General features: G+C 37.7%; 1 long non-coding RNA gene across 1 annotated transcript; it reads right to left on the reverse strand.

Annotated features, from left to right (window-relative positions):
- Positions 1-719: 719 nt before the first annotated feature.
- On the reverse strand, positions 720-12,697 carry LOC140599819 (uncharacterized). The gene is made up of 3 exons (XR_012002812.1): positions 12,615-12,697; positions 2,192-2,362; positions 720-868 (listed from the first exon to the last, which is right to left on the reverse strand). It is a non-coding gene; the product is annotated as an uncharacterized lncRNA (long non-coding RNA).
- Positions 12,698-12,931: the final 234 nt, after the last annotated feature.

The following is a 12,931-nucleotide window of genomic DNA, read 5'->3' on the forward strand; positions in this document are numbered from 1 at the left end:
TAAAAAGTCACTCATTCATTACATACCTAATGTCTAATATTTCATTGGTATACCACTGTTCAATAGGTCTTGGGCAAAAAAATTGTAAACACTCAATCCAATGTTTTAAGCTCTACTTTGTTATTTAAGCTTTGTGAATTTGGAGCCTCTAAAAGAAAAGGGAGATGGAATAAGGCAGGGCTGGAGACATTGGCAATGCTTAAGCTGTCAGCCAGACTCCAGACACCAAGACCAAATAGTTTTTTCCTGGGTTATTCTACTTGAATTATTGTTCAATTACTTAGTGCAATAGATCTTTAAAGAAATGAAAAATTAACATGATAAGGAGGTTATTGCATTATTTGGACTACATGTCATAATTTTATTTAGCAAATTCAGATAGCCACAATAAAAACAGTCTCCATCATCTGTAGTTATGAAGATAATGATTATCCATCTGGATTTTTATTTTTGCTGTACAATAATACAGTATGCATGAACTACAAATGATACTATTTTATGTCATAAAATATGAGTTTTTCATTTATGTCTATAAGCACTTACTGCTTGAGTCAAGGTGACCTTATAATCCATATCTTTCCCTAATCTACAGTGTTGTTTTATGAACCAACCTTGGACATCCAGTCACTATATTCTGTTACCCAGTAAGGATCAATAAAGTAATTGTCTTTTGTATCACATTTATTTTATCAGTTGTTTTCTGGTTTCTTTGCTTGGTGATTGTGATGTGATTGGGTTTCATTCGATTTCCAAGTTCCCAGGTGCAGCCATAGATCCTGGAGTCTCTGCCCATGAGTATCACTGTTACTTCGGGGCATTGGTGATGTCTGCTAATGACTTCTCTTTTTCAGGTAACTAAAGCTGTGTCCTAGATGTCGTAGTCACATGAATGGAAATGAAAGAAATTTGGTCCACTAGGCAGGTGGCACTGCTTTCATGACCCTGTCCCAAGATATCCAACATGAGGCAAGGGATGAAGTATACTGGTTGTATACCATCTTTCTATGTAGTTTTCACTCTTTGCTATCCTACATTGCTGCCTGTGTTTTACTGGAGGAAAAGGAAGCTCCCTGCCTTAATTTCTGAACCAAATTGAATTTTGAATGATGACAGAGTTTTTGTATGTGTATGTGTTCTTTCAGAAAGCTGTATTCTTTTTTGCCAAAATATTGGAAACCTGTGTATTTTGCTGATATATGGGGGATAAATATGAGATAAAGTATTTAAAGGGGACTATTCAAGGAAATACAGTTACTGTATTTAGACACATGCAGATAAGCCCACTTTCTTCGTCACCCATCACTCAGACTCTTTCTTGAAAGGAATTCCCAACACAGGCCATATAGAGAGTGTGACTAGCTTAGTATATGCCACAGGTAAGTGTCTGAGAGTCACCTTCTCTAAATGATATTAGGTATCAGATGAAACTAGAGAGTAGGGAACTGTGTCATATGCACAGTATGTGTCATACGTCACTCAAGCAATGCCTTTGAGGGCACACTCAAGTACTTTAGTAATGAAAATCTTGACAATGTAGTCTATTATGGACCTATTGTGTTTAACTCTTGAGTCTGAATTAAGCCACAGAGGTAATTCAGGATTCCAGAGTACTTTGCAGAAGGGAATAATGAGCTGCACATTTTTTAGTATGTTTTTAAACTTTCTTACCTTTCCATCTCTTTTTTTTTAATAAATTAATTTTTATTGGTGTTCAATTTACCAACATGCAGAAACACACCCAGTGCTCATCCCATCAAGTGTCCCCCTCAGTGCCCGTCACCCATTCCCCCCCACCCCCCGCCCTCCTTCCCTTCCACCACCCCTAGTTCGTTTCCCAGAGTTAGGAGTCTTTATGTTCTGTCTCCCTTCCTGATATTTCCCACACATTTCTTCTCCCTTCCCTTATATTCCCTTTCACTTTCCATCTCTTTATCCCATACTTGTCTCTCCATGATTTTCCCTATATGGAACCATCCACACCTGACATACTTTGATCAGAGAGACAAAAAATCATGACTTGGCCCTGCCCTCAGCCTTCCACTCTTTTACTCCTTGTCCCTTGTATTGGAGCACACCTGCTTGGTTTGATGCTGCCCTGCCATGTTAGAGTGAAGATCCATGAGGCCTGGTTTCCTGACTATGTAAGAATGGACAGAGTGGAGCTCATGGGAAAGGTCATGTGGGGAAACACCTGGCAGAAGCAGAAGAGGCTTTCCTCTCTTGATTGTAGGGTTAGGGTCCAGGGTAGCAAGCTGATCTATCAGAGAAATATCTTCTTAGGTTGTAGGGGTGGACCCTTGATGGCAGCTCTCCAGTGCTTCTCAAATTTAGGGTCATCCCAGAATTTGGAGGCCCGACACTTCTGTACCAAATAAGAGAAAGTTGTGAATATATGAGAGAGGGAGAGATCCCATCCTTTCCCACCATTCCCCCCTGCCCTGGCCTCCACTGTCCTTAGGGATTTTATTATCACATTTCACAGAAATGGGCATTACTAATGCTCTGGGAGTTGCAATTCTCTGATGATCATGTGGCCCACAGGAAATAGCCCTTGCCAGGTCTTAGAAAATGTAGTGTCATAGCTTATCAGAGCTTGTGTCTTCATCAAGAAAGTCAGGACAATTCTTCATGCTTGCCTCAGAGAAATATTAAAATTAAGTAAAAACCTAGGTCAAATATGTTTTTTGAAAGATTTATTTATTTGAGAGAGGGAGAGAGAGAAAGAGAGAGACAGTGCATGGGGAGGGGTAGAAGGAGGGGAAGAGAAGGAGACTCCACTAAGCATGGAGTCTGGCATGGGGCTTGATCTGATTACCCTGAGATCATGACCTGAACCAAAATCAAAAGTTGGATGCCCAACGAACTGAGCCAGCCAGGCACCCTGAATATGGTTTTGACCAAACTAAAGTGCCCCTCATATGTAAAGGTTTATAATAATTACATTTAAAATGTATGTGAGTAGAGATTACCTGTCAGTTATTCCTCTCAGGTTTTTAATACTTTAAAAAAAAAGATTTTATTTATTTATTTGACACACAGAGAGAGGTAGCTAGAGAGCACAAGCAGAGGGAATAGCAGAGGGAGAAGGAGAATAGTGGGGAGCCTGATACGGGACTTGATCCCAGGACCCTGGGATCATGACCTGAGCTGAAGGCAGACGCTTCACGGACTGAGCCACCCAGGTGCCCCCCTTTCCTGGTTTTAGCACTGATCAGTTTAAAGTATAATGCTATATCTCTTTAAGAGGAATTGTTTTTATTTCACTATAGCTAACTGAGAAAGGGCCAAAATGGTTCAAACAGAGATCAGGGAGGAAGTTCACCTTCATTTCCTGGTTCATGAAGGACCATATCTGAAACATATCCTACTGACTTTTAAAATAAAAGTGTGTCTGAACTCCTCTGCAAAACATGCTGCCATATTTTTTGACTATCCAGTCCTCTTTCTTCTTAGTTGTCATTATTGAGAAGCTATTCCTAATGTCTAAATTAAACCTCTGTGTTGTAGCCTGATCTTTGCCTCCCCTAGTCTTTTTTGTCTTATCATCATAATATATATAGTTTTTAGTCCCCATCACCTATTTCATTCATCACCTCTGGTAACCTTCCGTATTTTTCTGTATAGTTAAGAATCAGATTCTTGGTTTGTCTTTCTCTCTCTTAGTCCTTTACTTGTTTGTTTTGTTTCTTAAATTCCATATATGAGTGAAATCATATGTCATTTGTCTTTCTCGGACTTATTTTGCTTAGTATTATAACTCCATCTATGTTGTTGCAAATAGCAATATTTCATTTTTTGATGCTTAGTAATATTCCATTGTAGGTATATATATATATATATATATATATATATATATATATATATACCACATCTTCTTTATCCATTCATCAGTCAGTGGCCTTTTGGCTCTTTTTGTAATTTGGCTGTTATTGATGATGCCGTTATAAACATCAGGGTGCATGTGCTCCTTCGCATCAGTATTTTTTGTTCTTTGGGTAAATACCTAGTAGTGCAATTGCTGGATCTAGGGCAGTTCTATTTTTAGCTTTTTGCAGAACCTCCATCTTGTTTTCCAAGTGGCTACACCAGTTTGTATTGCCACCAACAGTGTAAGAGGGTTCCCCTTTCTCCACATCTTCACCAATACCTGTTGTTTCTCATCGTAGTTCTTAAAATTTTTTATTTAAATTCAATTTAGTTAACATATACTGTATGATTAGTTTCAGGGGTGTAGAATTTAGTGATTCATTAGCTGCATACAGTACCTAGTGCTCATTACTTCAAGTGCCCTCCTGAATGCCCATAACCCAGTTATCTCATCCCCCCACCCTCCTCCCTTCCAGTAACCCTCAGTATGTTTCCTATAGTTAAGAGTCTGTTATGGTTTGCTTCCCTCTTTGTTTTCATCTTCCTTTATTTTTACTTCCCTTCCCCTATGTTCACCTGTTTTGTTTCTTAAATTCCATGTATGAGTGAAATCATATGGTATTTATCTTTCTCTGAATGACTTATTTCACTTAGTGTAATACCCTCTAGTTCCATCCAGGTGTTTGCAAATGGCAATATTTCATTCCTTTCTGATGGTTAAGTAATACTCTATTGTGTGTGCATGCATGTGTGTGTGTGTATACCACATCTCTATTGTGTGTGCATGCATGTGTGTGTGTATACCACATCTTCCTTATTCATCTGTTAATGGACATCTGGGATCTTTCCATATTTTGGCAATTGTGGACATTTCTGCTATAAATATTGGGGTGCATTTGCCTCTTCAAATCACTCTAGTATGTATCCTTTGGATAAATACCTAGTAGTGCAATTGCTGGGTCATAGGTAGTTCCATTTTTAACTTTTTGAGAAGCCTCTATACTGTTTTCCAGAGTAGCTGGTAAGTTTGTATTCCCACGGACAGTGTAGGAGGGTTCCCCTTTTTCTACATCCTTGTTAACATCTGTTGTTTTCTGAGTTGTTAATTTTAGAGCTTTTCCCCAAAGATCAGGAACATGACAGGGATGTCCACTCTCACCACTGTTGTTCAACATAGTACTGGAAGGCCCAACCTCAGCAATCAGATGACAAAAATAAATGAAAGGCATCCAAATCAACAAAGAAGAGCTCAAACTTTCACTCATGGACTACATGATACTCTATGTGGAAAACCCAAAAGACTCCACCCCAAAATTTCTAGAACTGATCCAAGAATTCAGCAGTCACAAGATATAAAATCAATACACAGAAGTCAGTTGCATTGCCTCACTAACAATGAGGCAGAAGAAAGAGTAACCAAGGAATCAATCCCTTAAAATTGCACCAAAAACCACAAGATACTTAGGAATAAACCTAACCAAAGAGATGGAAGAATCTGTACTTATTGTAGTTTTGTTTTGTATTTTCCTGATGATGAGTGATGTTGAGCTTCTTTTCATGCGTCTGTTAGGCATCTGTATGTCTTCTTTAGAGATATATTTGTTCATGTCTTCTGCCCATTTTTAAATTGCATTATTTGTGTTTTTGGGTGTTGAGTTGTATAAGTTCTTTATATATTTTAGATAGTAACCTTTTGTCAGATGTGTCATTTACAAATATCTTCTCTCATTCTGTATGTTGCCTTTTAGTTTTATTGTTCCTCCTTTGTGCAGAGCTTTTTATTTTGATGTAGTAATGATTGTTTTTGCTTTTATATTCCTTGCCTTAGAAGACATATCTAGAAAAACATTGCTGTGGCCAATGTCAGAGAAGTAACTGCCTTTGCTCTCTTCAAGGACTTTTGTGATAGATAAACTCAAAATGGATGAAAGATCTTAATGTGAGACAAGATTCCATCAAAATCCTAGAGGAGAACACAGGCAACACCCTTTTTGAACTTGGCCACAGTAACTTCTTGCGAGATGCATCCAAGAAGGCAAGGGAAACAAAAGCAAAAATGAACTATTGGGACTTCATCAAGATAAGAAGCTTTTGCACAGCAAAAGATACATCAACACAACTCAAAGACAACCTACAGAATGGGAGAAGATATTTGCCAATGACGTATCAGATAAAGGGCTAGTTTCCAAGATCTATAAAGAACTTATTAAACTCAACAGCAAAGAAACAAACAATTCAATCATGAAATGGGCAAAAGACTTGAACAGAAATCTCACAGAGGAAGACATAGACATGGCCAACAAGCACATGAGAAAATGCTCCACATACTTGCTATCAGGGAAATACAAATCAAAACCACAATGAGATACCACCTTACACCAGTGAGAATGGGGAAAATTAACAAGGCAGGAAACCACAAATGTCAGAGAGGATGTAGAGAAAGGGGAACCCTCCTGCACTGTTGGTGGAAATGTGAACTGGTGCAGCCACTCTGTAAAACAGTTTGGAGGTTCCTCAAAGAGTTAAAAATAGATCTGCCCTACGACCCAGCAATTGCACTGCTGGGGATTTACCCCAAAGATGCAGATGCAATGAAATGCCAGGACACCTGCACCCAGATGTTTCTAGCAGCAATGTCTACAACAGCCAAACTGTGGAAGGAGCCTCGGTGTCCATCGAAAGATGAATGGATAAAGAAGATGTGGTTTATGTATACAATGGAATATTACTCAGCCATTAGAAACGACAAATACCCACCATTTGCTTCAACGTGGATGGAACTGGAGGGTATTATGCTGAGTGAAATAAGTCAATCAGAGAAGGACAAACATATGGTCTCATTCATTTGGGGAATATAAAAAATAGTGAAAGGGAATAAGGGGGAAAGGAGAAAAAATGAGTGGGAAATATCAGAAAGGGAGACAGAACATGAGAGACTCCTAACTCTGGGAAACGAACAAGGGGTGGTGGAAAGGGAGGTGGGCGGGGGGTGGGGGTGACTGGGTGACGGGCACTGAGGGGGGCACTTGATGGGATGAGCACTGGGTGCTATTCTATATATTGGCAAATTGAACACCAATAAAAAATAAATTTATTAAGAAAACGGACTTTTGTGGTTTTAAGGTTCACATTTAGGTCTTTAATCCATTTTGTGGGGGGAGGGGCAGAGGGAGAGAGGGAATCTTAAGCAGGCTCCATGCCCAGCATGGAGCTCAAAGTATAGTTCAGTGTCACAACCTTTAGATCATGACCTGAGCTGAAATCAAGAGTTGGATGCATAACCGGCTGAGCCACCCAAGTGCCCCATAGATCTTCCCCATTTGGAGTTTTTTTTTGTGTGTGTGCATGGTGAAAGAAAGTGATCTAGTTTCATTCCTTTGGATGTAGCTGTCCAGTTTTTCCAACATCATTTGTTGAAGAGATTCTTTTTCCCATTGTATATTTATCCTCCTTTGTTGATGATTAATTGTCCATATAATTGTTGGTTTATTTCTGGGTTTTCTATTCTATTGATGTATGTGTCTATTTTTGTTCCAGTACTACATTATTTGATAACTACCGCTTTGCAATTTAACTTCAAGTCTGGAATTGTGATGTTCCTAGCATTGCTTTTCTTTTTCAAGATTGCTTTGGCTATTTGGAGTCTTTTGTGGTTCTATACAAATTTTAGGATTGTTTGTTCCAGTTCTGTGAAAAATGCTGTTGGCATTTTGATAGGCGTTGCATTAAATATGTAGATTAAATGTGTAGAATTTTAAGAATATTCTTTTTTCTAACCTATGAACATGGAATGTCTTTCCATTTCTTTGTATCATCTTGAATTTCTTTTATCAGTGTTCTGTAGTTTTCAGAGTGTAGGTTTTTCACCTCTTGTTAAGTTTATTCCTAGATATTTTCTTGTTTTTTGGTGCAATTGTAAAGGGGATTATTTTCTTAATTTCTTTCTGCTGCTTTATTATTAGTGTAGAGGAATGTAGCAGATTTCTGTACATTGATTTTGTATCCTGAGACTTTACTGAATTCATGTATCAGTTCTATTTTTTTTTTTTTTTGGTGGAGTCTGTAAGGTTCTTTCTTATATGTCATTTACAAATAGTGAGAATTTTACTTCTTCCTTAGCAATCTGGATGCCTTTTATTTCTTTATGTTGTCTAATTGCTGTAGCTAGGACTTCCAGAACTATGTTGAATGGAAGCAGTAAGAATGGATATTTTTGTCTTGTTTCTGACATTTGGGGAAAAGCTCTCAGTTTTATCACCATAGAGTGAGATGTTGCTGTGGGTTTTTCATATTAGGCGTTTATTATGTTGAGTTATGTTTCCTTTAGACCTGCTTTGCAAAGGGTTTTTGGCATGAATGGATGTAATCCTTCATCAAATGATTTTTCTGCATCTGTTAAAATGATCATATGGTTTTTATCCTTTCTTATTGATGTGACATATCACATGGATTGTTTTGTGAATATTGAACCAACTTTGCATCCGGGAATAAATCCCATTTGATCATGGTGTGTGATTTTTAAAAAATTTTGTTGGATTCAGTTTGCTAATATTTTATTGAGGAGTTTTGCATCTATATTCATGAGAGATAATTGCCTGTATTTTTCTTTTTTTGTGGTGTCTTTTTCTGGTTTTGGTATCAGGGTGATATTGACCTCTTGGAATGAATTTGAATTTTTTTTTTTTACTCTTCTATTTTTTGGAATAGTTGAAGAAATAGTTAGCAACTATTTTTTAAATATTTTGTAGAATTTACCCATGAAGCCATCTGTTCCTAGAATTTTGTTTTTGGGGAATTGATTACTGAATCAGTTTTATTGCTGGTAATTTGTTCAAATTTTCTATTTCTCTTTGCTTTAGTTTTGGTAGTTTGGTAGACTATGTGTGTCTAGGAATTTATCCATTTCTTCTAAGTTGTCCATTTTGTTGATATATAGGTTTTCATAATCTGTTGCAATTGTTTGTATTTGTTGTTAATAGCTCCTTTTTCATTGGTGATTTTGTTTTTGAGTTCTCTTTTTTTCAGGAGCCTGGCTAGAGCTCTATCAATTTTGTTGATCTTTTCTAAGAATTAAGTCCTGGTTTCATTGATACGGTCCCTTTTTTTTTTAGTTTCATATCATTTAGTTCTTCTGTAATCTTTTTTATTTCCTTCCTTATGCTGCTCTTAGGTTTTATTTGTTGTTCTTGTTCTAGCTTCTTTAGGTGTAAGGTTAGGTTGTTTATTTGAGATTTTTCTTGCTTCTTGAAGTAGTCCTGTCTAAATTGCCCTTCTAGAATCAATTTTGCTGCATCCCAGAGGTTTTGGACTCTTGTGTTTTCATTTGCATTTGTTTCCATTTACTTTTGGATTTCTTGGTTAACCCATTCATTGTTTAGTAGCATGTTGTTTAAAGTCATGCTTTTGTGGTCTCTCAGATGTTTTCATGTGGTTGATATCTAGTTTCAGAGCATTGTGGTCAGAAAAGATGCATGTTATGACTTTGATCTTTTTGAATTTATTGGGACTTGTTTTGTGGCCTAATGTGTGATGTGTGTGTTCTGGAGAATATTCCATGTGCACTTGAAAAAAATGTATATTCTGCTGTTTAAAAAAATTTTTTTATTGGAGTTCAATTTGCCAACATATAGCATATCACCCAGTGCTCATCCCGTCAAGTGTTCCCCACAGTGCCCATCACCTATTCTGCTTTTTGGATGGAATGTTCTGAATATGTTAAATCCACCTGGTCCAGTGTGTCATTCAAAGCCACTGTCTTCTTGCTGATACTCTGGATGATCTCTCTGTCAATGTAAGTGCGTTAAAGTCCCCAACTATCATTGTAATCCTATTATTTCCTTTATCTTTGTTATTAACTGTTTTATATATGTGGATACTCTCGTGTTAGGTGCCTAAATATTTGCAGTTATTGTATCTTGTTCCCGCTGTTATTATATAGTGTCCTTCTTTGTCTCTTGTTACAGTCTTTGTTTTAAAGTCTAGTTTGTTTGATACAAGTATTGCTTCCTAGGCTTTCTTTTCATTTCCATTTGCATGGTAAATGTTTCTCCATCGCCCTACTTTCAATCTGTGGGTGTCTTTTAGTCTGAAATGAGCCTCTTATAGGCAGCATGTAGTTGAGTCTTAATTTTTTTTTTTTTTACCTACTCTGTCATCCTGTGTCTTTGATTGGAGCATTTAGTCAATTAACATTCAAGGTAATTATTGATAGATATGTATTTGTTGCCATTTCATTACTTGTTTTGTGTTTGTTTCTATAGATTTACTCTGATCCTTCTTTTGTTTTCTTTCATGATTTGTTGGCTTTCTTTAGTGATATGCTTGGATGTCTTTCTCTCTGTTCTTTGCATATCTATTACTGGTTTTTGATTTGTGGTTAGGTTTGTATATAACATCTTTTGCATATAGCAATCTATATTAAGTTTATGATTACTTAAATTTGAACTATTCTCCACCACCATGTCTTAGGTATATGGTATTATATTTTACATTCTTTTATTTTATGAATCCTTTTTTACAGAAATACTTATTTCGTTGCTTTTGTGTCTTTTCATTCTCTCACATAATTATGGTCTTTCCACTCAAAGAGTCACCCTTAATATTTCTTGTAGGGCTAGTTTAGAGGTCATGAACTCCAGTAGGTTTTGTGTGTCTGAGAAACTCTTTATCTCTGCTTCCATTCTGAATGATAGCCTTTCTGGATAGAATATTCTTGACTGCAGACTTTTCCCTTCAGCACTTTGAATATATCATGTTGCTCTCTTCTGGCTTGTAAGGTTTCTGCTGAAAAATCTGCTTATAGCCTTATGGAGCTGTATATAACTGTCTTCTTTGATCTTGCTGCTTTAAAATCTCTTTTCTTTATCACTACTTTTTGCCATTTTACTTACTATTTGTCTTGGTGTGGATGTCTTTGAATTGAATGTTTTAGGGAATCTCTGTGCTTCCTGGACCTGGATATCTGTTTCCTTTCCCAGGTTAGGGAAGATTTTAGTTGTTTCTTCAAAAAATTTCTGCCCTTTCTCTCCCTTCGTCTGAGATCACTATACTCTGAATGTTACTACACTTGATGGAGTCACTGAGTTCTCTAAGACTATTCCCAATTTGCATAATTTTCTTTTCTCTTCTTTGCTTAGCTAGATTACTTTTCATTACTCTGTCTTCCAGGTCATGAATTTGTTCCTGTGATTTATCTAGGTTGCTGTTTATTCTATCAAGTGCATTTTAAATTTCATTTATTGTGTTCTTGATCTCTGATTGGTTCTTTTTTTTAAACATCAGAAAGGGAGACACAACATGAGAGACTCCTAACTCTGGGAAACGAACAAGGGGTGGTGGAAAGGGAGGTAGGTGGGAGGTGGGGGGTGACTGGGTGACAGGCACTGAGGGGGGCACTTGGCAAATTGAACTCCAATAAAAAAAAAGAGAATAGCAAAAAAAAAAATCTTTGTTAAGTGTCTCATTAATGACTTGCACACTTTTCTCAAATTCAGTGAGTATCTTTATGATCATTACCCTAAATTCTCTATCAGGCATATTACTTATATCTGTTTCCCTTAGGTCTCTTGCTGCGGTTTGGTCCTGTTCTTTCATTCGGAACTTATTTCTCAGTCTCCTTTTGTCTCTCTGTATCTGGCGCCAATGCTAGTTCCCATAGATGGCTGTTGTTTGGGCAGGGAGGGAGAAGTGGGGGAGGGAAATGGAGCCTGGTAGCTCCTTTGTTTCTGGATAGGTCTCTGTGATCTCTGTCTCTGCAAGCCATGCTGCTGTGAGATGAACAAGTTGCTCTCTTTCTTTCTGCCCTGGCATTTTTCAAACTGATGGTTCTACACTATATCTGTACAGGCTGTTTGTCATGCTGTCTTTTTAAGAACATGGCTTCCTAACATCCTCTGGACTCTCTCAGAGCTTAGTTGGCTGATTTTTAAAATTCCAGGCTTTAAGTCCTGCTGGTTGTGAGAACTCATGGCATTCAGCCCCTCTTGCTTTCAAAGGCAAATATTATGGGAATTTATCCTCTCCATTCCTGGGCTGCCTTATGTTTTTTTCCCTTCTCAAGCTCCCCTCCCACCTGAACAGCCATGGTCTGTTTCACTTTCCAACTGTGTCTTAATCCTTTCTACCTTCTTTAATGTGGCCTCTTCTCTACCTTTAGTTGTGAAGTTTGTTCTACTAGTCTTCAGATCATTTTCTGGATTATTTATGCTAATGTGCGTGTTACCTAGTTATATTCATGGGATGAGGTGAGCTTAGGGTTCTTTTACTCTGTTATCTTCCCAATCAATCCTAGTCTTTTTCTTTTGGAAAAGAAATTGACATCTCCCAATGTTGGGGCATTGGACTTTCTAATTCTTATTGGTTTTCTTCTTCTAAGTCCTTCTTCTAACTCCTAATTTTTTATTCCTTCTTTAGTGCTTTCTTTTCTTACCTGACATTCTTTCTATATCCCCTTATTCCATCAACTGAATGATGAGAATCTCTCCACATCTATTATGGTGAGGGCCAGGACTGTTCCTGAAATTACAGGTATTTCTAATGGGGCTGAGGATGGAGGAAGAAGCCCTGATTCTGTAGTTCACCACTACTTGATAGTGGGGGGCTACCTCCTGCCCCTTTAGGAGAGATGTATATTGTATGTATAGGCTTCTGAAAGCTTAAGGCTCAGAGGCAGCTATATTCCTAGCCACTATACCCGTATCTTGGTGGTTGCCATCTCCTTTGGGGATTATCAAAAAAGAGCTACTTACCCAGTCTTAGCTGTAGATGACCTGGGTGTCATGGAGCAGTTGCTCATCCCTGAGGTGGACACATGAAGGAGTCATTCTCTTACAGGAGTTTAGAAATGTCTCCCTGAGGGCCCTGAACCCTGCTCACATCCTAACTTTGGACTATAGCCAAAGAAGGAGAAGTTAGAATTTAACTAGAAACTTACAAATCTGTCAGTTGCAGAATGTGGCACCAGTCATCTGGTCACTTGCAAAACATAGTGAATCATAGCCATCAGATCTGTTTAACCAGGGCTGGGCATTAGGAGTTGGCAAAATGTCTCAATTCCAGGGCACTT

This window comes from Vulpes vulpes, chromosome 8 (assembly GCF_048418805.1).
Source record: "Vulpes vulpes isolate BD-2025 chromosome 8, VulVul3, whole genome shotgun sequence".
Taxonomy (NCBI): domain Eukaryota; kingdom Metazoa; phylum Chordata; class Mammalia; order Carnivora; family Canidae; genus Vulpes; species Vulpes vulpes.